General features: G+C 40.9%; 1 long non-coding RNA gene across 1 annotated transcript in view; it reads left to right on the top strand.

The window, feature by feature from the left end:
• Positions 1–239: 239 nt before the first annotated feature.
• LOC138820431 (uncharacterized) overlaps positions 240–25,441 on the top strand; it is a 31,257-nt gene continuing 6,055 nt past the window's right edge. The window contains exon 1 of the long non-coding RNA XR_011369881.1: positions 240–326. This is a non-coding gene — a long non-coding RNA (uncharacterized lncRNA). The remainder of the gene's footprint in view (positions 327–25,441) is intronic.

Consider the following 25,441-nt stretch of genomic DNA (forward strand, 5'->3'; position numbering starts at 1 on the left):
CAAAAACTGGCACTGTGGCTCAAGTGGTAGAGCGCTAGCCTTGAACTGAAGAATTGAAGGACAGTACCCAGGGTCAGAGTTCCAGCCCCACAACCGACAAAAAGAAAACTAAAAGAGGAGATTGAAGACACTCAGTTCATGGATCCTGTTGAATGAAGACTATAAGGAGCTGTGTGGATAGCTGGTACTGATGGAAAACAGTTCTACAGACAGCAGACAGCAGTATCACTGAAGAAAGGGTTGAGAAGTTTCAGAAGGTGAACCAGCAGTATGAAGGCAGGTGTAGTTACGACATCCTTCTCAATGCTGAGAATCTCATGCTATAGGTATGTTTTGTACAAGAGTTGAAGAGACTTTCGAACTACTTTTCATCTTTCTGAGGGAAAAGAGAAGATTGCTGAGAGATGAGAGGGGTGAGCCACTCATGGCTAAGCATATATTGAGAACAGGTGTTTTTCTGGGTTGGCAAGTCTGATAAGAGGAGGGGCTTATGTCTCTTGAAGTATCTTGGTGTCTCAGACCAGTGAAGGAGTCTAGTTATTATTGCCCAAGGGCAGAAGTCATCCCGAGTAAAGTTGGTGATTTCATGTGGTCACTAGGCCTCAGATGTAATGTAGCTTAGTAATATAACAGGAGTGATGTTCTTTGAGTTATTTGAAACTGAGTTATATTCTCTTGGGACTCCCAAGTAAATTACAATAGAAGCTACCCATGAGAGACATGAGAGAGACTGTTGCATTAAAAAGTAAGAACTAGATTTTGAATTTGATTATTGAGCTTTTCTTGACTTTCTAGACTTTCCTTTTGAAATTGCATTAACTCATTTGTACAATGAGAATTTTTCAATTACAAAAATCTTTAAAGAGCACCCTTATGTTTGTGGCTAAGGAAGAAATGGTTCTTTCCATTTTTTTTTTTTAGTCATGCAACTTGAACTCTGGGCCTGGGCATAGTCGCTGAGCAATTCAGCTCAAGAGTAGAACTGTACCACTTGAGACACAGTGCTACTTCCTGCATTTTCTATTTATGTTGAGAATGGAAGCCAGAGCCTCAAAAATAATTTATCCTGTAATTGTTTCATTTTTGGTTATTATTAATGTTTTTTCATTGTGAAAATTCCATACAGAGGGGTTACAATTACATGAGCAAGGTAATGAATACATTTCTTATCAAGCATTGTTACCTCCTCCTTTGTATCCCCTTACCATCTCTGCCCTCCCATTTCCCTTCCCCCCATCCCAACCCCCCACCAATATTGTAAAGTTCATTTTTCGACATAAGGTCTTGTACATCTCATTGTTGCAATGGGTCCACTTGTATCCCTATTTAAACAATTTCTTTTTTCCCTTCCACACCCCAAATTATAACAACAAAAAATATAGTGAAAAGAGGGGTTATAACGAGAGGGAGGGACATACAAAGCAACAAAGAAATCATCTTATAAATATGTTAGAAACAATCGCAAGAAAGAAAAATTATTTCACTAGTTCTCTAGGTGTTGATTTCGCCTAACATCAACTTTTTTGAACTTTTCCGCTTGACTCATACATATACTAGATATTGCAAATAAGGGAAACCATGGGACCTATGCTTCTTTGGGCCTGGCTTACTTCACTGAATATAATTTTTTCCAAGTTTTTCCATTTCCTAACAAATGGGGCAATGTCATTCTTTCTGATGGAGGCATAGAATTCCATTGTGTACATATACCACATTTTCTTGATCCATTCATCTACTGAGGGGCATCTGGGTTGGTTCCATATCTTAGCTATGGTAAATAATGCTGCAATAAATATTGTTGTGCTGGTAGCTTTAGTGTGGTCTTGTTTGTAAACATTTGGGTAAATGCCCAAAAGTGGGATTGCTGGGTCATAGGGGAGTTCTATGTGAAGTCTTTTGAGGAACCTCCATACTGCTTTCCAAAGTGGTTGAACAAGTTTACATTCCCACCAACAATGAAGTAAGGTTCCTTTCTGTATACATCCCCTACAGCATCTGTTGTTGTTAGAGTTCTTGATTTTTGCCGTTCTAACTGGGGTGAGGTGATATCTGAATGTTGTTTGAATTTGCATTTCTTTTATGGCTAGGGATGTTGAACATTTCTTCATGTGTCTTTTGGCCATCCTTCCTTCTTCTTCAGAGAAGTTTCTCTTTAAGTCTTTCTCCCACTTATTTATTGAGCAGTTGTTTCTTTGAGGATTTGTTGTTGGGGGATTTAATTTTTTGAGTTCCAAGTATATTTTAGATATGAGACCCTTGTCCGTTGTATAGCTAGTAAAGATCTTCTCCCAAACTGTGGGCTTTCTATTGATCTTGCTAGCTATGTCATTTGCCCTGCAGAAGCTCTGCAACTTTATGCAATACCATTTGTCCAACCTTTCTTTGATTTGTTGTGTTTCCGGGTCTCTATTCAAAAAATTTCGGCCTTCTGTGGGGTCAGAAAATACATACAAAAAATATTCTCAAACCACAATGAGAGCTTTGTTTGTAAAATGGGAAATCCATCCATAATAAATGAGCAATATGTACTGCCATCCAGGCCTGTTCATGAATTTGGGTGTACAAAGAGGATCTTCGTTTAACAGTATCTGTGTGATGATGTATTTGTTCTTGCTAGAATGCTGTTTAACTGGTAGAAGTCCTATGTTTTCACTAGGGATATTAATAATCATTAAATAAGGCTATGTAAATAATTATTGTTTTTATCTGTTTATCTCTACTGTCTTTCCCATCAAATACCGTAATAAGGGGATTATTTATATAGTGCTAACAAATCAGAGTCTGAAGATAGGCACATCTCTTACATATATTTGCCAAAGAGGGCAAAAAGAATTTGCAGAATTAGAGAGCCTTCTGTACCTACATCATTTTCCATATACCTCATTGTATATATTGAGCAATTTAAAAGCTGCCTTTAGTAGTACTGTGAATACTCAATTTTAATAAACATTAAGTTGTCTTCTTAAAAAAAAAAAAATTTCGACCTGAGCCAAGGAGACCTAGGGTTTCTCCTATTCCATCCTGTAATGTTTTCAGAGTATCTGCTTTGACTTCAAGGTCTTTGATCCATTTGGAGTTGATTCTGGTGCAGGGTGATATATAAGGATCTAGCTTTAGTTTTCTACATGTAGTTAACCAATTTTGCCAGCACCATTTACTGAAGAGGCTGTCTTTCTTCCCTTCTATTGTTTTAGCTCCCTTATCGAAGATCAGATGGCTATAGGTCTGTAGGTTCATTTCTGGGTTTTCAATTCTATTCCATTGGTCCTGAGGTCTGTTCTTATGCCAATACCAAGCTGTTTTGATTACTATGGCTTTATAGTAGAGTTTGAAATTTGGTATTGATATTCCTCCAGCAGTGTTCTTTCCGTTGAGGAGCGTTTCTGCTATTCAGGGTCTTTTATTGTTCTATATGAATTTTTGGATTGCCTCTGCTATTTCCTTGAAGAATGAGGTTGGAATTTTGATAGGTATTGCGTTGAATTTGTAGATAGCCTTGGGAAGTATTGCCATTTTCACGATGTTAATCTTGCCAATCCAGGAGCATGGGAGGTTTTGCCATTTTTTAAGTTCTGTGTTGATTTCCTTTTTTAAGATTTTAAAGTTTTCATCATAGAGGTCTCTCACTTCTTTAGTTAAGTTAATTCCTAGGTATTTTATTTTTTGTGGGGCTATTACAAATGGAGTTGCTTTCCTAATTTCAGCCACACGTTTCTCCTTGTTGACATACAGAAAAGCCATTGATTTTGGGGGGTTAATTTTATAACCTGCTACATTGCCAAAGTTTTGAATCAGCTTGAGTAATTTGGGAGTGGAGTCTATGGGATTCTTTAAATACAAGATCATGTCATCTGCAAAGAGGGAGAGTTTTATTTCTTCTTTCCCTATTTGGATCCCCTTTATGTCTGCATCTTGTCTTATTGCTGTAGCTAGGCATTCTATTACTAGATTGAAGAGAAGTGGAGAGAGTGGGCATCCTTGTCTTGTTCCTGAGTTAAGACAAAATGGCTTTAGTTTTCACCATTGAGTATAATGCTGGCTGTAGGTTTGTCATATATAGCCTTTATTGTATTGAGGAATGTTCCATGGATTCCTAATTTTTCCAAAACCTTCATCATAAAGGGGTGTTGGATCTTGTCGAATGCTTTTTCTGCATCTATTGAGATAACCATGTGGTTCTTATGCTTGCTCCTGTTGATGTGATGAATAATATTAATTGATTTGCGTATATTGAACTAGCTTTGCATCGCTGAAATGATTCCTGTTTGATCGTGGTGTATGATTTTTTGGATGAGTTGTTGAAGTCGATTGGCCAAAATTTTGTTGAGAAGTTTTGCATCAATGTTCATCAAAGAAATGGGTCTATAGTTCTCTTTCTTTGATGAGTCCCTGCCTGGTTTTGGGATGAGGGTTATGATGGCTTCATAGAATGTGTTGGGTAGTGAGCTTTCTCTTTCAATTTCATTGAAGAGTTGGAGGAGTATTGGTGTGAGCTCTGCTTTGAAGGCCTTGTAAAATTCCGCTGTAAAACCATCTGGTCCTGGACTTTTCTTAACTGGGAGATCTCTTATTGCTGTTTCTATTTCAATGCTTGATATGGGCCTGTTAAGATAGTTTAACTCATCTTGGTTTAGTTTTAGCATGTCAATATTTGCTAGGAAAAGGTCCATTTCTGTCAAGTTCTCAAACTTATTAGCATAAAGTTTTGAGAAGTATTCCCTTATAATGTTCTTAATCTTGGTTGTTTCCGTGGTGATGTTTCCATTCTCATCTCTGAGTTTATTAATTTGGGTGTGTTCTCTTCTTTTTCTGATAAGATTTGCTAAGGGTCTGTCAATTTTGTTAAGTTTTTCGAAGAACCAACTCTTTGTTTTGTTGATTCTTTCTACAGTTTTTTTGGATTCTAATTCATTTAATTCTGATTTAATTTTGATTATTTCTTTCCATCTACTGGATTGGGGTTTATCTTGCTGTTCTTTTTCAAGGAGGTTTAGATGTGTCATTAAATTGTTAGTTTCAGATCTCTCCAATTTGTTGATGTAGGAGCTCAGAGCTATAAACTTGCCTCTGAGTACTGCCTTTGCTGTGTCCCAGAGGAGCTGGTAATTTGTGTGTTCATTTTTGTTGAATAGCATGAACATTTGAATTTCCTTTCTAATCTCTTCCATGACCCACTCATGATTCAGCAGTTTGTTGTTCAGCCTCCGTGTGATGCTGGACTTTCTTTGGTGGATTTTGGTGTAGAGTTCTAATTTTATTCCATTGTGGTCAGAGAGGATGCAAGGTATAACTTCAATGTTTCTGAATTTAGACAAGTTTGCTTTGTGGCGTAAAATATGGTCTATTTTAGAAAACGTTCCATGTGCTGCTGAGAAAAACGTGTATTCTGATGCTGCTGGGGGAAATGTTTGGTAGATTTCTGTTAAGTCTTGTTGATCTATGCAGCTGTTTAGATCTGCGGTTTCTCTGTTGAGTTTTTGCCAAGTTGATCTACCTAGTAGGGAGAGTGGTGTGTTAAAATCCCCAACAATTAATGTCTTTGGATCTATATGGGATTTGAGGGAAAGTAGTGTTTCTTTGATAAATTTGGGTGCTCCATTGTTTGGCGAATAGATATTTTGAATTGTAATATCCTCCTGAAGGAGAGATCCTTTAATTAGTATGTAGCGACCTTCTTTATCTCTTCTCATGAATTTTAATTTGAAGTCTATTTTATCTGATATTAGGATTGCAACTCCCGCCTGTTTATGGGGGCATTTTGCTTGGTAGATTTTGTTCCAGCCTTTAACATTGAAAATGTGTTCTTTTTTACGGGCAAGATGTGACTCCTGCAGGCAGCAGAAAGAAGGGTCTTGTTTTTTAATCCAACTAGACAGTCTATGTCGCTTAATTGGAGAGTTCAGTCCGTTAACATTAAGAGATAAGACTGAGAGGTATTTGGGAGTTCCTGCCATGTTATCCACCTTCATGGGGGCTGTGAAAACTGGGTTCTTCCTATGGTTCTCGGATTCTCAGTTAGGGTGCAGTTTCTTGGCCTTTATTGAGGTCTTGTTGGTTTTCTATGTGTAGGACATCTTTAAGAATCTTTTGTAGGGCTGGTTTGGTGGAGATGTATTGTTTCAATTTTTCTTTGCCATGGAAGGTTTTTATTTGGCCTTCAGTTATGATGGAGAGTTTAGCTGGGTACAGTATTCTTGGTTAATAGTTGTTTGTTTTTAGGGCATGGCATACATCATTCCAGGCTCTTCTTGCTTTGATTGTCTCTGCTGAGAAATCTGAGGTGATTCTAATTGCTTTCCCTTTATAGGTGATTACCCTTTTCTCCCTGACAGCTTTAAGGATCTTTTCCTTGTTCTGAGTTGATCCTGTGTGGATTATAGTGTGACGGTATGATGTCCTATTCTGGTCTGGTCTATTTGGGGTTCTAAAAGCTTCTTGTATCTGAATAGGCCTATCTTTTTGTATGTTTGGGAAGTTCTCTGCTGGGATCCTGTTAAACAAATTTCCTAGACCATTAACTTCTGTTTCTAGATGCTCCTCTACACCCATTATTTAGATTAGGCCTTCTGATGGTGTCTTCCAGGTGTTGAATAGATCTATCATATTTCTTTGACTTGTCTTGGATGGTTGTATGTTCTTTCTCTATAATATCTAGGCTGTCTTCAATCCCTGAGATTCGATCTTCTGCATGGTCTAACCTGCTGTCAAGACTCTCTACTTTGTTTTTAATCTCTTTTCCTTCTAATTGGTCAGCTTTGATGGCTTCAGGTTCTTTGTCGAAGCTTTGTTTTAGGTCTTGTATGAATTTCTTTACTTCCTTAATTTGGTGTTCAGTGTTTGTTCTCAAATCACTTAGTTGATTGGTTATGGTTTCTTTGGACACCCCTTCCTTCTGTTGGATTCCATTCAGCATTCCCTTTGTGATCTTCCTGACTTCCTTCAGCTCTTTGTTAATGGATTCCATGAATGCCTTTAGTGATCTTTGTGTATTCTCTACCTGGTCTCTCAATTCCTGTATTACTCTTTGATTAGCTTCTTCCCGTTCGTGGAATTCCTTCAGTTCTCTTTCCTCCCATTCATGGGATTCCTGCAGTTCTCTTTGAGTGTTCTCAGCCTGCTCATGCCATTCCTCCATTTCTCTTTGAGTATTCTCAATTTGTTCACAAATCCTGTATCATTTTTTGAGTAGCTTCCTCACGCTTATGATATTCCTGTATAAATTTTTGGGATGCCTCCTCTCTCTCCCTATCACGCTCATACAGAGTCGTTTGTAAGTTGTCAAACTTCTCATTTATCATGTTTGCCAGCAGTGTTTGTAGAGCTATTTGGGAACTCTCCTCTGGATTATTCATTATCTGTTCTGAGCCCTCATTATCAAGATTGGGAATTGAGGTACCCAGATTTGCCATTTTTCTTGTGTTTTTCCGGCTTACTCTGCCCATTTGAGATGAAAATAGCACCAGTTTTGTACTAGAACACTATCTTAAAGCAACCATCAACCAACGTTTGCATTTTTACAGTCAATAGTCTACAGATACAATCTAGTTCAACAGATACATCTATTCAACATATGTTAATGGGCTTCAAACCGCAGAGAAGAATTTGGAAAACCAGAAATTATTAGGGTTAGGGAGAGATGTGGGTAAAAAATTGGAATAGATTGGTGTGGGGAGGCACAGGGAGAGTTAACTATGTCCTAATCCCAATGCAGGATATAGGTTGGGTAGGATGCAAGTAGAGAGAGAGAGAAAAAGAAGAAAGGGAAAGGGAAATGAAAAGAGACCAGAAAAAAAAAAGAAACGTAAAAATTAATATTATTATGGAGATCAAAAAACCATCTATTTAGAGAGGAATGTGAGTATATTAACAGAAGGGAAGGGACATAGAGGAGAAGTGAAAAACTCAAAAAAATGCTTAAAATATTATATCGGTATAAAGAGGTAGTACTGCTATTAAGGAACTTAAGTCTCAGAGGTTTTGAATTGAGTAATAAATTTGTGGATTAAGTGTGTACACAATGGGGGATAGGGTCTACTAGTTAAGTACGGGTTTATCTGAGGATGTGCAGGACAAGAGTTAAGTCACATAAAGAAGATCAAAAGAGAGGAAAAGGTGAGAGGGATAAGAAAGGGAGAAAAAAAGATCAGAAGTTCAGTAGAGCTAGACAAAAAACAAAAAGATAGTTAAGAAAGAAAAAAAAGAGAAAGAAGACAAGAAAAGAAAGGAAAATGCACATTCACGTATTCCTAAAATAAAAATTATAAGAGGAAAAAAAAGTTACTGGAAAACAATTATTTTTTCAAAAAAGGCAAAAATTAAAGATTAATAAAATTTTAAAAAAGGAAAAAAATTTATATATATATATATATATATATATATATATATATATATATATATATATATATATATATATAAGGTACCAAAAAAAAAAAAAAGAAAAGAAGAAGAAGAAGAAAAAAAAAAAGTTCTTTGATTTTTTTGGAGGGGGCAGGGTTGGGAAGAATCCTGTATCTCCCTTTTGTCTGTAACCAGCCTCTTGTTGGAGTCTCTGGTCAGCTTGAGGTCCTGTGGCTTGATTGGTTTCTTAAGTCAGTTTGTTCCAACAGGCAGAAAAATGCTCTGCTTTACCCAAGATTTTGAGATCCCCCTCCCAGGTTAGTTTAATGGGAGGGTGATCTGCTTTGAGAATCACAAAAGAGGGGGATGCAGTGGTGAGGCTAGTTTCTGGGTAGAGTTTAGGCCTTTCAACAATCAGTAGCTTTTCCCTGGGGCTATTTTGTGAAAAAACTCACAGAGCCCAGCCTGGAGCCATTCTTAGGGTTTCTGTTTTTCAATTGATTGTGGAGGCTGCTAGAGGGAGGGGCAGCCTCTGGCTCTGGTTACCCAGTGAGGCAAGGCACTCCAATGGCTGGCGCCTGAGCTGGTTGACTTTTCCCTGGATGGAGCTGAGTCTGGCAGGTTACTTCACCATTAAGTTCTTGTGACCTGCTAAATGACTCATTTTATTCCATGGCCTGAGTTGGAGCTGGCAGATCCTCCGAACTTTGTCGGTATCCAAGATGGAGATCACTGGTGCTAAGGGGGGAGGGGTGGCCTTCCCTCCTCTGCTCCCTGAGAAAGAGTGAGGACGTCGAGCTTCTACTCACGCCAAGTCTTGGATCCTGGGTCGTCTCTGGTCTGCAAACTGCAGGATGAAGATGTCCGCTCCTTGTCGGTTCTTGCTGGTGTTTAGTAGAATCCACTCGCCCGCTGCGTCTGGCTCCTTTGTCCCGGACTCTCTGTGTGAGCGCTCAGGTATGGTCCCGGCTGTGGTCTCCGCCGCAACCCTGCCGCTGCCGCTGAGGCAGCAGCTGGCAAGCGCTCAGATGTGTCTTCTTTCCTTGGCTTCCCCTCTCTTGTCTAACTCTCTGTCCTGTGATGGCACATTTGGTGTGATTCTCTGGCTTAGGACTGTTCACTGGAACTCTAAAACTGCTTTCTATGTGAGAGCTTGTTCAGATTCCAGCTTCTCCTCCGCCATCTTCCCGGAACCCCCCTCTGCCTTGATGTTTTTTGTTTTCATTTCCTTTTGTGTTGTACCTGAGGCTTGATCTAAGGAACTGAGCACTTACCTTGAGCTTTTTGCTCAAGGCTCGTGCTCTACTACTTGAGACACAGCTCCATGTCTACATTTTTGTGGTTAATTGGGGATCAGAATCTCAGAGACTTTTCTACCTACACTGGCTCTGAACTGTAGACTTCCTTATATCTCAGCTATCATTACAGGCATGAGCCCGTAGCAGTGTGCTCCTGTTTTGATGGCCACAGTCACATGAAGCCCAATGTGGAATCTTCTCACTTGAGACAGCATCACAACACAAGATTCTCAGATTAGAGATGCTCAGCCTGCATCTTACTTCTTTACCCCATTGGTTTGTCTGTAGCACTCCATTTTGAATACCATAGTTCTGAAGAAGTCCATAAAAGCACTTCTCCTCCTTCTCAGGGAGGTATTCCTGGGGTTAAGATCTTTTTAAACTCAAGTTATTTTGTTGTTTGCTGGCTTAGCTTCCTGATGCAAACTTATGCCCCCAACCCCTACCCTTTGAAATAAGAAAGTGGGTTAGGGTAAAGTAGAGACAGGTGTTTACAATGGCTTTTGTGCTGTCATTCTGAAAGGTAGGGGAGGGAAGGTGTAAGATTTTTGGGAAGGTCACAGAACATCAGCACTGGAACCCACCAATGGGAAGTCCTCATTACCAAGCCTCTTCTCCAATCAGAGACCTCCAGGAAGGCAACCCTTTCCAGTTGTCTGGAAACTTTCTTGTCTCTGGGCAGTCACAAGGAGAAAATGTTGGTGTGAGGAAGGTGGAGCTCTACAGCTGTAGGAACCAAGTAGGCAAGTTAGTTGGAGGCATTGATTCTCATGACCCCATCTGAAGTCTTACATGCCATGAGGGTGCATATGCCTGCATGTATTCCCTCTGGGGGAAATAAGAGGGACTTCCCTTTCTCCATGTCAGGGCAAAGGCCTGATGCCCAGCTGCCAGACTCAGGTGAAAGTTTGCAGGAAGTGCCATTATTCTCCCCTGGTAATTCTATAGAACAATGCCCGGAGACTCTCTTTGTGTGTCTAAGGAAGCTCACCTGTGCCTTGCTTACTCTTTGCAACCTTTGATCACTGGAGCTACTTCACATTTGTTGACAAGGTTTAATTCTTCCTGCTTACTGACTTAAAATTACCTCTAATTGTCTGTGTTCGTATGAAATTGTGTAAAGTTAACTTTCTGCTCTTTGTCTGAAGATCTACTTTTAGGTCTGTATGCTGTAAATCAGCATGTGATATGTCCACAAACTTTGTCCATACCCACATATTGTGGTCCACTTTCTGCCTATTGATCATGCGTTCCCAGGTCTCACTGAGGAATTGGCAGCAATTTGGGTTATGTCTGTTTCCAGAACCAGACTAGCATCCCTTACTCCCTTTTTAATAAATCATGCAACGGCTTTGAAGGCAATGTGTTTGCAATAAGAATTGTTTGCAGAATGTTTGCCCTTCAAACTGATCATGCCCACACGCCCTGGCCATTGTCTATTGACCATTGACATTGGTCATTGTCCCAAATGTCTTTAATATGTTAAGTTTCCCACAGTTCCCCCTCAGTAACCAGCTAAGGAAGGTAATCCCATTACCACCATATTCTACCAATGAGATCAAACAAGCCAGGATTCAAAGCCAGGCCCTCACCACCAGCCTGCATGCCTTGCTCTAAGGGCATACACTTTGCTATTAAGAATAAACACTTGGTGTTTTCTGGTGAGCTGGGGTTCGTAGCTATACTCTTAGCTGCTCAGAAAGCTGAGATGTGAGGGATCATGGTTCAAATTCAGCCAAAGTAGTGTGATTTGTTTCCCTTTTATGTAGGTGGTTGTATTTTCCCACCTCCTGAGCAGATGTCAGGGACTGCATGAGACACCCAATTTGTGGCAGAGCAACCAGTCCCAGGACAGCACCACTGAAACAGATAGTGGGAACACCACACTTTTAGTTGTGACAGGATAGCAGTTGCTCTGTTTTTGCATTTGGCATAATTATCTTGTGTCGAGAGCAAAGGAAACATCATGATCTTGAAATATCACAAGTTAGTCTAAGCTGGTTCTGTTGAGTTGGTCTTCTGGTCCTGTAGCCATTCCCTTAAGTGTTTGGCAGGGCACCTGAAATGCTAGAATAACTGGGCTTCTGTGTGTGGAGTCCTCAGAGACTGTCGTGTATACATGGTCTCTGGTGGCCTCAACACATGGCAGCTCAAAGGTGGCAGTGACTAGACCTTCTTCAGACTCAAGCCATAATTCTGTGGCTTGCCCTCAGATGAGACAAGTGAGGCCCATCTAATTCAAGAAAAGGACCAGTGCCTGTGTGCTTGACTGGAAGCCACCAGTCAGACAGAAGCTGGGGGGTCCTTCAGAAGCTGAGGCTACTTCCAGTCACTGTTGGAGGCAGCGATTGGATGAGAAAGACACCAAGGGCCTTCAAGAAGGTTCTGAGGAATTCTATTCGTGGATTTCACATCTGTTGAACCAATAAAGTATGGGGGACAGAGCATTCCAAGGCAGAGCCCCCCTCCTGTGCTACCATAGAGCCTGGAAAATGGGATGCTATCCTGTCACCTCGGTGCCAGTGAACAGCAGGCTCCTGTCAGATCCAACCTATGGTGCGATTTGCAACTGTTCTTCCCTAAGTGCATTCTCTGGAGACCTCACTCTTCCACTTGTGTGGTGGTGTCATTCAGCGAGAGTATCTCAAAGTAAGTGTCTGCACCTGCAGAGAAGTCAGGGTTATCTTGCCTTGGCTCCTGAAAGAAAGGCCTTGATATCCTTCACCATCAGGAGAGGTCCCTTTCCAGACCCCTGAGGAACTTTGGGCTGTGCAGTGGCTTCCATTGATCCATGTCCAATTCTTCCCATGTCGCTCAGACCTCAAATGGTTTCAGAGAAGGTGTCACCATATTAGGGGGTGTAGTGACTATTTGCTTATCAAGCCTGTAGAGAAGGAGATTCCAACTCAGTATGTGCACACAGGATTGTGAATCCAATGGTCACTACACTTGTCATAGTGAATTGTCTGTTTGGAGGGACTGTTTTGAGTCTTCCCTGAGCACAGTCTTTCACCAGATACAAAGCATGTATCTGTTGTTGATTTCACGGTTTTGACTGCTATTTCACAATGATTCAGTGTAGGTTCCCTCCACAAAGCCAGGAAGCTGTCACGTTGTTATGTAAGTGAATGACCAAACCAGGCTCGTGGTTTCATAGGTGAGTCTGCCAGGTATTTGGTGAGAACAATTGCAGGTTCTCAGGTGAGGTGGGTTCTATATGTCATGATGCAGGTAGGGTTTGGGAAATGGGGTACTTGACGTGCAGATTTTATTGAGAATTGCTTAGAGATGGACTGTGAGAAAGTGAAGGGGCTCAGGGTCAGAGCAGTCACTATTGGGCAAATCATGAACATAGATGTGATGGGCATGTGTGTAGCCAGCCTACTTTGGGGTGGTTGTTAGGCATTCAAAATGCATAATACCCCTTAGCTGGCTAAGTATTTTAAAGTTAGAAGCACAGGATTTTATGTTTTGGGAGAAAATTGTAACACATGTATTGAACTTTTTAAAAACCAAATTTAGGCTCTTAATTTTGTTTTTAATAAAAATTTCATCCCAGCTGCATGGAAGAGCTAAAATCAGGAGCATTGACCTTTCAGGATAGCATGGGGAAAAAATTGAAAAGCTGAGGATGGTGGCATGCATCTGTCATCGCAGTGTGGCATGACATGCAAGTAGGAGGATAACAGAATGTCTGGTCTTGGCATAAAGCATCACACAAAGGGATGTGGCAGGGCTACAGTGGTAGAGCATTTGATTATCAAGAATGAAACACTGAGTCAGATGCCAATAATGCCAAAAGTACACAAATTAAGAGAATGAATCTAAATAAACCCCTCATGCCCACTGAATGGCCTTCCTGAAATTCAAGGCCACCATTTCCTTCATCATTAGTGATTTTTGAAACACCACATGGGAATATTGGAAGGGCTGTCTGGGTTTTCCTGCTTCCTCTGCTGAGAAACCTGTCCATATTATGTTTTTAGATTAAGAACTACTATAAATTCTTTTTTTTTTTTTTTGGTATTCAGGTAAGGGGTAGGTTTACTCAAGATGGCACCAGGCCATTTTGGCCCTCCACAAGGCAGGGAAAGGCCTGGGAAAGGCCTGGGAAAGAGTTGGGAAAGAATTGGGAAAGAGAACTGGGAAAGAGAGAGCTGGGAAAGAGAGAGAGTTGGGAAAGAGAGCATCTGGGCCTGGGTTAGGCCTTATCTGGGGTATGGGTGGAGAAAGGTGTGGCCACATCAAATTCAGATGTGACCTCAGTGAATGCAAATGTGACCTCTTCCAGGTGTTCCAGGCGCCTAGGTAATGCAGGTACTCAGTGGAGACTTTGCTCTCCATCCAGGAGCAGACCTTACATTCCAGTCTTTTAATAATCATGAAATGGGGCACGGATTCTCTCTGGCTACTTCCTGCTGACAAGGGGCATTGACATTAGGGATAAAAGTCTGAAATTTGGTCCCCTCCCAGAGAAGGCAGTGAGCAGCTGCTGTCCCTTGGTGGTGTGAATTCTTAGGTGAACTCTGGAGAGGTCTCATGACGCATTGAGGGGCTGGAAAAAAATACTAGAGAGCAAATAAATGGCAAGAGGAAGGACTTGGGGCTGAAAATGTTGGTCGAAATGTCCCTAGCTACTTATGACATCTGGCGACTAGGTAGAGGATAAGTCAAGTGACAAAGACAAGAATATAAATTCCTGTTCAGTTAATACGTAGACCGGTATAGACATTGGATGGGCAGGCTTCTTACTTCTATCGACCTCCCAACTGTGGTTAATTTTGAAAGGGCAGGCACAAAGCAGCTGTTTGACAACATCTCCTCTTACACCTATCCATGGTCCCTTGTTCCCCAGACTGGCTGAGTCTAGGTGCTCGTTGCTGGGATGGCTTGTCACAGTTGGTATTCAAGGAGGTTTGAACTCAAGGCCTGGGCACTATCCCTGAGCACTTCTGCTCAAGGCTAGTGCTCTATCACGTTGAGTTACAGTACCATTTCCAGTGTTTGGCTGGTTAGAGATAAGAGTCTTGAGCCATGCTTCCAACCTGTCTCTTTGCAGGTTAGTTGGGAGATGGAGTCTTAGGGATTTTTCAGCCCAGGCTGGCTTTGAACTGCAATCTTTGCCACAAAGGCCCTTTATTATTTCAAATAAGTCAACAAGGAGATCAAATAGAATAGAGAATAGAGCTTACCTGGTCCTTATCAAGAATTGACCAACAAATATTCTGCAATGACTAAACTTGTTAGATGTGATGAAAATTTTAGCACAGATAGGCCCAGTATTTTAAAACCACGTAGTCAGTAGTAGAATACTCAACATAAAACAAAAAAGGCAAAACTCAAAACCTGAATTTTTTTTTAATTGTGAAAATACTGTACAGAGGGGTTACAATTACATGGGCAAGATACTGAGTACATTTCCTATCAAGCATTGACAATAGTGTGTATACATCTTTGGTAACAAAGCACATCAGATGGTTGGGCCTCACTTACCAGGGCCTGAAAAAGAGCAACTTATTAGCAAGACACCTTAGAATAGATGGATGGAGTAGTAAGCTTGGTGGAAGTTTAAGGGTCACAATGTGGCCAAGATGGCGAACTAAAGACGGTGAATTTCTGAAAGAATGCAAAGAAACCCTGAACAAATACATCAAGCCTACATTGGCTAGCCTTTGAGAGGGAACCTAGAGGAGGGGTTCCCCAGGACCCAGCCTGCATCACACTCTTCAGGGCACAAGCCAAAATGTTGTAGAAAAGAGAAGTGGAGAGATAGGGAAGGTGGACATGAATGGCAGAGAGAGAGCAAAGAGAGCCTGAAATTAAACTGACTTCGGACCATTTACCATTGAAGTAGCAAAAAGTGTGTACATCTGAGAATGACAAAAAATTAGGCTCTCTGGCTTTCCAGGGAGTGCAGGAGGCATTTCAAAGGGGTTTCACAGCACCCCAGAGCTCACCAGGCAGAAGCAGAATCCTGACTTCCCCAAGAGCCCTCTAGAGAAAAAAGGCCATGTCCCAAAACCAAGCATCCTCGGCTTCAGAGGTGAGCGGCCTTTCAGCTAAAGGCTGTAGGAGCTCTCTGGCATGGTGCCATGTCTGGACAGAGACTGAGCAACTGAGAATTGTAGAGAGTAATTTCACTCACCAGAGTAGAGAAGTGGTGTGGACGTGGATGTGAAGGCCAGTAATGGTATCGGTGTGATGTGTCCACAGCAGACAGACCAATTCGCAAAAGGCCATCAGAACTGTGGGTATTCCTCAGAGCAAAAAGGGAAAAACAAGCAAAAAAAGAAAAAAGAGGAAAAAAAACAGAGAGGAATCCCACCTATCCTGACTTTAAGCCCTTTATCCGAGTCACGACACCATTTATGTTAGATTTTTAAAAAGAGGTAGCTGAGTAAGAACAGCACCAAGCACTTGGTATTCAGGTAAGGGGTAGGTTTAGTCATTGTTCTGGCTGGCACCAGGCCATCTTGGCCCTCCACGCGGCTGGGAAAGGCCGGGGAAAGACCTGGGAAAGAGCTGGGAAAGAGAAGTGAGAAAGATCGCTGGGAAAGAGAGCTGGAAAAGAGAGAGAGCTGGGAAAGAGAGAGCTGGGAAAGACAGAGAGTTGGGAAAGGGAGAGCTGGGAAAGAGAGAGTTGGAAAAGTACTATGAATTCTTGAATCATTTCTAGGAAGAGGGATTATGGGAAAGTAGGGGTGAGGTTTCTACACAGCAAACATAGAGCCTCCATGATTTAAGGAGCCTTTCATTGGGTCTGGTACTCTTTAATTCTGTTGAAATACTTTCCCTTTTTCCTCTTGAAAAATAAGTTCCAAAATAGAGTTTATTTTAACTTCCATCACTAAAAGTTCTTCCTTTTACTCTATGGGCAGTTCACACATGACCAAAATATAAACCAGCTGGTTTTACTGCATCATATACCTCTGCTATGTATCAAATTTTTCATCCTAATCCTCAAATCATGTAATAATTTGCCTATTTATGACTGAATTGTAGTTCCTTTATTAATAAAAGCTAATGGGAAAGGATTGTGTATTTAGTTGATGAATAGACCTACATTTTATTTCCCTGAGATACTGTAGCAGAGTATTAAAAGGAATGTAATATATATATATATTATATAATTTATAATATATATAATATATAATATATAATATATATATATATATTTGGGGGGGTCCCATCGAGGGGCCTGAACCTGGGCCTGAGCACTGTCCCTCAGCTCTTCAGCTCAAAGCTAGTGCTCTACCACTTGAGCCACAGCGCCACTTCCAGCTTTTTTATTTTTGCTTATGGGATCCTGAGGAAATCTAACCCAGAGCCTCGGGCATGCAAGGCAAGCGCTCTACCACTGAGCCAACTTCCCAGCCAGGTATGTAATATTTTATTGATAAGTCTATCCCTTAAAATGAATATATTTTGGGGCTGGGAACATGGCTCAGTGGTAGAGCGCTTGCCTTGCATGCCTGAGGCCCTGGGTTTGATTCCTCAGCACCATATAAGCAAAAAGAAAAAAGCCAGAAGTGGCGTGGTGGCTCAAGTGGTAGAGTGCTAGCCTTGAGCTGAAGAGCTGAGGGACAGCGCCTAGGCCCAGAGTTCAGGCCCCACGACGGGACCCCCCTCAAAAAAAGTAATATATTTTAGGATGTCATTATTTTAATGTGAATTATGTAAATGTTGATAATATGCTGTTGGTTATACATTTAGTTTTCAAGAGTTTCACTTAATTGCTTTTTTTGCCCACATATAGTACAAGTCTATTTGCAATTGTTTTTTAATGGCACTAATAGTATAGTTTATATAGAGAAAATAGAGTTATTTTAGGACCCTATGATTGGTTATAGTATTAATAACACAATTAATTTGAAGTATCAATATTTCTCACCAATTACTGACTCTTAATGAGGTTGCGTGTGGAGTTTTGGAGTGCAAATGAGATGGTGGATGTATAGAGTTGTAAGGAAGTGTTTAGGGACCATTAAAAGGCATTGGGTGACCCCAAAGTGTAGGTCCCTGGTCTTCTGTGAGTAACTAGTTCTAGGAAGGTCTCAGGAGAGATCTGCATTGCTTGAGACACATTGTGCTCCTGATATGCATACCCCTGGCCCACCTAGATATGTCCTTTCTGGAGGCCTGGCTCTCTTGTGACTTTATCTATGAAGCACCCAGCCCTCATGGGGGATTTGATATTTCAGTAGCTCTTAAAGCCTAGGCAGAATAGAAGACAGAGCTAACCTCTCCCAGTTCCCAGGTCTTGCTTTGAATGGATGGATGGAGAATAGGGGAGATATGAAGCTGTAGGTCAAGCAGGAGTGGCTCAGGTCATGTGCCAGAATCCCAGATGTTCCTTGTAATTGTAGAAGACTCCTATAGCTTCTACAGTGCAGTGCAGGGCAATGAATATTGGCATTGAAGGCAGGGCCAACATCAGGTACCAGATGTGTCTCCTATAAACATGTCCAGGCCTCAGCCTGCATTTCCTCCTCTGAGAAATTGGGATGGTTTTCTTTCCTGATGGTCTTGCTTTGTGTCTATGAGATCCACTTGGAAGTCTTGCTGAGAAGGTGATGCTGTGATTCCCTCATCTGGGCAAGGAAGGCAGGAGGAAGAGAAGAGAGTGTGAGAAACAGAATCCTTCTCTAAGCTTGTCCTAAGGAGGTCTGTCTATGTGGTAGATAGTGCTTCCAATCTGGCTTTGTGTCAGAGCCTCTGCTACCTGCCTCTGGCTTTACTGGATGGCACCCTTGGCTGCAGAGAGTATGGGCTCGGCTTGAATGTTCCTTGTCTCTTGTGTGTTGGTATACTAACCCGGCCTCCTGATTGATGGCTGAGAACCCTATCTCACTTGGGGGTAAACTTATCTCCAAGAAGCTCCAGACCAGTCACCCCTCTGGGCATTTGATTTACTAGGGAACTCAAGCCTGAGCATAGCATGCACACAGCTGCTGGATTAGGGTGCCTGACAATCCCATCAACCCTTTAGTGCTCATTTGTGCATACTTGTGGATGTGGTGCCTGGAGCCTACAAGTCCAGCTTCCTTGTTACCCTGGAGCATTGAGGACTTCAGAGTGAGTACTCAGTGAGTACCTAATGGCGCCCAGTACAGAACTGCTCTGTGTACTCACAGTAGTAGACATAGTGCTCAATTACTGTAGGTGATTCATAAGTGAGTTAAGAGGGCACATGGAAGAAGGATTGGTTAGCTTGAGTTCATACCAAAAATAGATGAAAAATATTTAGGTCTTCACAGGAAGGTAATATTGGTTCTGAATATTGGGGGATGAGATCTTCTTTGGTGGTCTCTGGGAAGAGTCTGAGGCCCTGGCAAGCTGTGCACTATTCTATTTGGTTCCTTGGTGCCAAATTGCCTGTCTAATACTAAATGGTTCCTGTTAGCCCCAATCAGATCCTATTACACTAGTGCAATTTGAGTTCCAGCATCAAAAGCTCCTTGTTCAGTTAGCCGAGCTCTTTGAGTTAGTTACTAAATCTGTCTTTTGTGTGAAGCCTGCATGCTTGTCTTGGAAGAAAGTGCTGAAACATCAAATTATTTATGAAGCCTGTTTTCTTTGCTTACTCATAAAGGGATAAATAGCAGTTTTGGAGCCACAGTATTGGCCTGAAAGGAGGAACAATGGCTCATTGTCTTCTCTAGTTCTGAAGGATCATGGTTCCCATGGGGCTCTAAAACAGAGCTAGCTGTGGGTGTGATGGGTTTAATCAAAACTGCTACAAAGACTTTACAAATAGGGCACAAACTCTTGAGAGTGTTTGCATAGATATGAGTTTTTTTTGTATTCATATAAGTAAAACAGTAGTACATTCCTCAGAATAAATACAATTTGTGCATTGTAGAAAATGTGTGTAATAGAGATAAAGCATGATGAAAAACTAATTCCATATCTCAGCAGAAAGGATGGAACACTACCAACACCTTAATGTACAATGTTTTAAATGTCTCTAAGCATGTGTGTCTATCTTACCTTTAGCATATACCTACTAACACCTTTAAAAGAAGGGCATTAAAAGTGTATTTTCTTTTTATTTTCATCACAGCCACGGTCTCTCTCTGGTTCACCAGGTTTCCCATTGACTTGACAACTCTCCCAGAGTCTTAGCTGATCTGTTGTCATCACCTTCCCAATAAGAAATATTCTTAGCCTTATTAAGAGCACAAAACTTGTGGGGGTGAGGTTATCACAGGAGTTACAGCTCTGTGGCCCTTAGAGTAGGGTTTCTAAGTAGTCCCAGGACAGGAGATGGAATGGCTCTGTCACTTAGGAAATACCAGGTTTCTCTGAGTCCTTGGTGGAATGGTATTGGATAGGCCCCTTTATGGCTTGCCCTAAGTTTTTAGGACAGTCAGGACTGAGTTGTGCTATGTCTCCATCTCTGTCACTTGTCACTTTGTGGGTCATTGAAGATGCTTTTCACTGCTTGCAGATGGCTCCAGTGATGTTTATAGAAACAGTTTCATCAGAACATGCAGTATTTGGGAAATAGCATGGGAAATGCTTGGCTCTGTGGACCTTCTTGTCAGTGTGGGGAAGTAAAAGTACACAACAAGGGACCAGAAAAAACTGTGTCTTCTCCTGATTTTAAGAAAACCTAGAGCCGGGTGCTGGTGGCTCACGCCTGTAATCCTAGCTACTCAGGAGGCTGAGATCTGAGGATCGCGGTTCAAAGCTAGCCCGGGCAGGAGAGACCACGAGACTCCTATCTCCAATAAAACCACCAGAAAACCGGAAGTGGCGCTGTAGCTCAAGTGGTAGAGTGCTCGCCTTGAGCTGAAAAGCTGAGGGACAGCGCCCAGGCCCAGAGTTCAAGCCCCACGACCGACCAAAAAAAAAAAAAAAAAAAGAAAACCTAGAGTTTTTTTTCTCTTTGCCTCTCATAATGAGTGTCAAAAAGTTCCAACTTGTTCCTGCTACAAAAGAATACTTGCTCAGTGTCCAGGTTCTCACATCCAGCCACTCCAGAAGGGGGAGATGAGTGTGTTCTTGAAGTCTGCCCAGGACTCCATTCTTAGTGGGAGTCCAAGACCCAGGTACCACCTGTTCATCTTGACAAGTTAAAGGCATGAGAGTCTGTGGCTCACCTCACCTCTCCCTTGAAGGATTTGAGCAGGAAATGTGAGGCTCAGCTAGTTTGCCAATAACTGGCATATACCCAGTGTCATAAAAAGGAACAGGATTTTCCCTGTGTCCTTTTACTTCTCTGATAGAAAAGAAGTAATGATTAATTTGTTTAATGTTGGTGATATTCAGCTATTGTGATACCAAGTGGTATATCTTTGAAGTTTGAGTCTGAAATGTTCCCTAAAGGCCCATGTGTTATAGACTTTGTGGCCACCCCATGATGAAGCTGGCAGAACATTTAGCTGTGTGCAGTGATCACCTCATAATTTTGTATTGTGCCTGTCATCCCATTAATTGGGAAGCATATTAAGATTATAGGGAGGCACGAGTCAAGTGTTAGAGTGGCCGTCCAGCAATTATAGAGCTCTGAGTTCAATCCCTAGGACTGCAAGCAACCATTCAGAAACACACCCCATGCTATGGTAGAGTCAACCTTTTTATTCCGCAGCTGAGGTGACCAGCTCCCAGTCTTGTCTACCTTCCTTCCTCCCTCCCTCCCTCTTTCCCCTTCCCTCCCTACCTCTCTTTCTTTCATTGCTTCCTTCCTCTCTCTCTTTCTCTCTCTCCCTATCTTCTTCCTTCCTTCCTTTCTTTCTTGTTTTTGACCTTATAGAAACTCTTGCCTTGTAATCTGTGTTTACTTCACGTTTGTCTTCTGAGTGTGAAGATAGTTTTTCTCCCAAATGCTACAGCAGGTAATCATTTAATATTTTATGTGTTTCCCATCTGCATATTTGTTTGCTTGTTTATCTTGTTTAGGTTTGAACTCAAGACTAGTTTGCCGGGCACATGCTCACACAGCCACTGGAGACACATCTCTACTCCTTTTTAGCTTCAGTTATATTTTATATAGGACCTCCTGTTTTTTGTCTTGACTAGGCAGAACCAACATCCTCCTGTCCACAGCTTCCTGGGATTTGAGATGGGATACATGCACAATCATACCCAGTTTATTGAGATGATGTTTCAATTTTTTGTGCAAGATGGCCTCCAACTTTGATCATCTTGATCTCCACCTTCTGAGTAGCTGGGATTTGGGGGGACAGACGTGCACCATCCCATCCTTGGCTTTGAAAAACTTCTTCATTGTTTGTGGTCATTGTCTGTTTCTGGGGGCATTTTCCCCCACCGTGCCTATTTCTTAATGAACAGAGATGTTATTCATTTTGTTCTCTGGTTAGGTTCATGTAAGATGTCAGCAGACTTTTTTGTGTGTGGCAACCTTGGGGTAGAACTTAGGACCTGAGTACTGTCCCTGAACTTTTTTGTTCTAGGCTAGTACTCTACAACTTGAGCCATACCCCCACTTCTGGATTATTGGTGGTTAATTGAAGATAAGATTCTCATGGACTTTTTTTGTCAATGCTAGCTTTGAACCATGATCCTCACGTTTCAGCCACCTGAGTAACTAGGATTATATGCATGAACCATCAGTGTCCAGGTGTCAGCAGACATTTTTAAGGGGGAATGAACAAACGGGTAGTATTTCATTTTCACCTGTCTATAGGTGTTTAATATTGGTCTGATTTTTTTTTTTTGCTTAGCTTTTCCTTGGGTGGAGTTAAAAGTTTCTGCTTTTCAACAAAGGATATTAATGTCTACTGAAGGAATAAGAGCTATATCTTAGAGAAACCATCCATATTCTTTTTGAATAAATGTTTATCTATGACAATCTGGGTATGCATATTTCCTGGCAGGTTTTAGAAGTCCAGAATCTTCAGCATTTCAGCTTCCCACAGACTCTTAATTATTTCATCCAGGTCTCCTGTTTCTAGGATTTCTAAAATTTTGAATTCTCTCCTTTATTAGAAATTACAAAATAGGTAATTCTGTTATGCATTTCCTTTGATTTTACTGGGACTTTAGAGTGGTCTTCGATAAATCACTTTCTGTGATCTAACAACATACTTCTGGTGATAAGCTGAAAGTATTACATTCATTTTTCCTAAAGATCTCATTCTTCTCTGTTCAAATTGTTGTCAGTCACTGATCAATGTTGCATATAAATTGAGGTCTCAAAAGCAAAATAATCCATAGCCTTCAAAATGGATACAGTCCCGTAATTATGAAGGAACAACTATTTTCAGAGACCTCTTGTTATTAGAGATGTGCCTTATAAACCTACTGAGGGAATCTTTGGAGTGAATTTTGTAAGTTTCCTAAGGGCAGGATCATGTTCATACAATTCTGAGCACTTTCTGAGTGTTTTGTTATGTTGGCTTTTTGTCTTTCTTCTCTCAATGTCAAGTCTTAGCATGTAAGTACTCAGTAGTAGAGTTAATCAGGAGTACAGCAGACTTGGTTTACAAAGAGGTGACTCCCAGTCATTTGTTTGTACAACTTCCTTCTCATTGGACCCTCTACGGGCTCTTATTAAGACCTTCAATATTGGGAAAAGGGAGGAGGACTGAAAGGGGATAGGCTTGACTCAATTGTCAATAGGTGAGGACTTTTTATTGAGGAACACCGAGGGGCACAGACCTTCCTACAGTTTGGAGGTTGTGTTTAGGAGCTTGGCTATTCATCTGAGCAAGGAGGCAGAGATGAATGAAAGGGCCTAGTCTAGTGAATTGTGCCTTTCAAATGAGCTCACATGGGATGTTCACAGCTGGGTTCAGGCACATCAAACAAACATACCTGGGAATTTGTCTGGCATCTGTATGGACCTGGGACAATAGGGTGGGAGTCAATCCTTCACTCTACATCTGATACTGTTGCCTTTAGTAGTCCTGTGACAGAACACCTTTTGACACCTGAATTCTTTCCTGTTCTACTCACATTTTCTGTCTTATTGCTTAAAGACAAGCTATAAAATACTATTTCCTACTCCTGTGATTATTGAGCTTATGAATTGTCAATGAGCCCTTATACACACGGGATGAAGTAAATTTCTTCCCTGTGGCTTCTGGGCCCTGTTTGGCTAAGGTTAGCCTTTACATACACACACTCTCTCACACACACACACTCACACAAGCACGCACGCACACACGTGCGCACACACACACACACACACACACACACACACACATGCACACATCTTCAGACTCTCATTGTTTCTAGGCTTTCTCCACGGTATTCATTGTCCCAATCAGAATTACTTAAATACTGAAAATTGGACCCTATTAATAATTATTCTGGGACAATGGCACAAGTTGGTTGGACTCAGAGAACAGGAACACATGATCATTTTAGGTATATCTCACTCTTGTTCCCTTTTCCCCTTGATCTCCATTCTTTTCTATTTAGTTCAGCTCAAGACTCTCTTGTCCTTAGTGGCTTATTGCTAGGAAGCTTCTCTGAATGAAGTCTGAGTTTACTAGGTCAAAATGATGAGGCTCCATGTCAGAAGCCATTTTGTTCTTCAGCTCAGTGTTTAACTACTGGGGTAACATTTTGGAGTGTGGGTTCTATAGCAGGCTGTGTCCTGGCTATTAGTAGCAAGAACTAGACCACAGAGGGCTCAATGTCACTAAATTGTCTGTGTTTGTTGTACATATATGTCTTACATTTGCCATTCTTTTTGGCTTTTCAAGTCCCCTATTCTTAGAGAAGATCAACATTTTAAAGCAGTATCTATTTAAGATAAAAGCCATTTTATTAATGTTAATGATTAACATATCTAGTCACTTAGCTACCTTCTTATATCTTTTACAAAAAACTGTTGAAGCTTCACACCTCTTGTTTAAACTTGTGTAAAGAGATTAAAGGATCAATATTAATACCTTAAGAAGTATTTGATAAGCTATAAAATAGTATCCATGTGTTAGTCCTTATGTTCTGTTTCAAATAGTGAAATTTAATTCTTGACCAATAATGCTATATATCAAGTTGTATAACACTCTCAAAGAAGCTCAGCACTTATATAAGGAATCTACTCTCAAACATAGATTTTTAAATTCTTTGTTTTATATTTCTAGATCTATGTTTTCATTGCTTATACCAATACCAGTTAAGTATGTTTTATGGTCATTCTTTTAACTCATGGTTTTGCATTTTGCTCTCTGGAAAGTGTTTGATGATAAAGATACACTTTAATTTTAACATCAACAAATCTGTGCCTGTTTCATTTTCTACACAATTGAAATGTCAGGTAAAGGCTTTTCAGGAAGGGATCATTTAGACTCTTGCCTGGCAAAGATATCAGCAGTGACAGTGGGCAGTGTTCCTAATGATGGCTACCATGGCAGATGTGGGTGGCAGCTCCAGCTGAGGTGTCTGCCCCTGGCACTGTGCAATCGGTAGCTTCTTGACACCAGTTCTGCAGATGTGGAGACTCATTCTTGGTGTTGTGCCTCTGCACCAAGAATATTCTTGGTGTGTTCTCTGGCTTTCCTGGATGTTTAGAGATGTTTACATACATATTATAAAAAAAAATTTAGCCTAGCAGAAGTAGGGAAAAATTATATAAGGAATATTTACCTATCAGCAGGCACATTTAAAAATTGTGCAAATTTTATTGTTTTATTTCTTATCCACTTTACTGTTGCTATTAAAGAATTTAATTAAATTTAATTAAAGAATTCACTCCTAACACTTCAGTATAAGTCTCCAAGAAATAAGGACGTTTCTTTATAACTTTACTATTCTTCATCTTTTCTATTAAGTTAATAGCAGTTCTTTAATATTGTCATTTAAGCCTGTATTTCCTCGATTTTCTAAAA

Source organism: Dipodomys merriami, unplaced genomic scaffold, assembly GCF_024711535.1.
Source record: "Dipodomys merriami isolate MVZ:Mamm:240054 unplaced genomic scaffold, mDipMer1.0.p SCAF_883, whole genome shotgun sequence".
In the NCBI taxonomy this organism is placed as follows: domain Eukaryota; kingdom Metazoa; phylum Chordata; class Mammalia; order Rodentia; family Heteromyidae; genus Dipodomys; species Dipodomys merriami.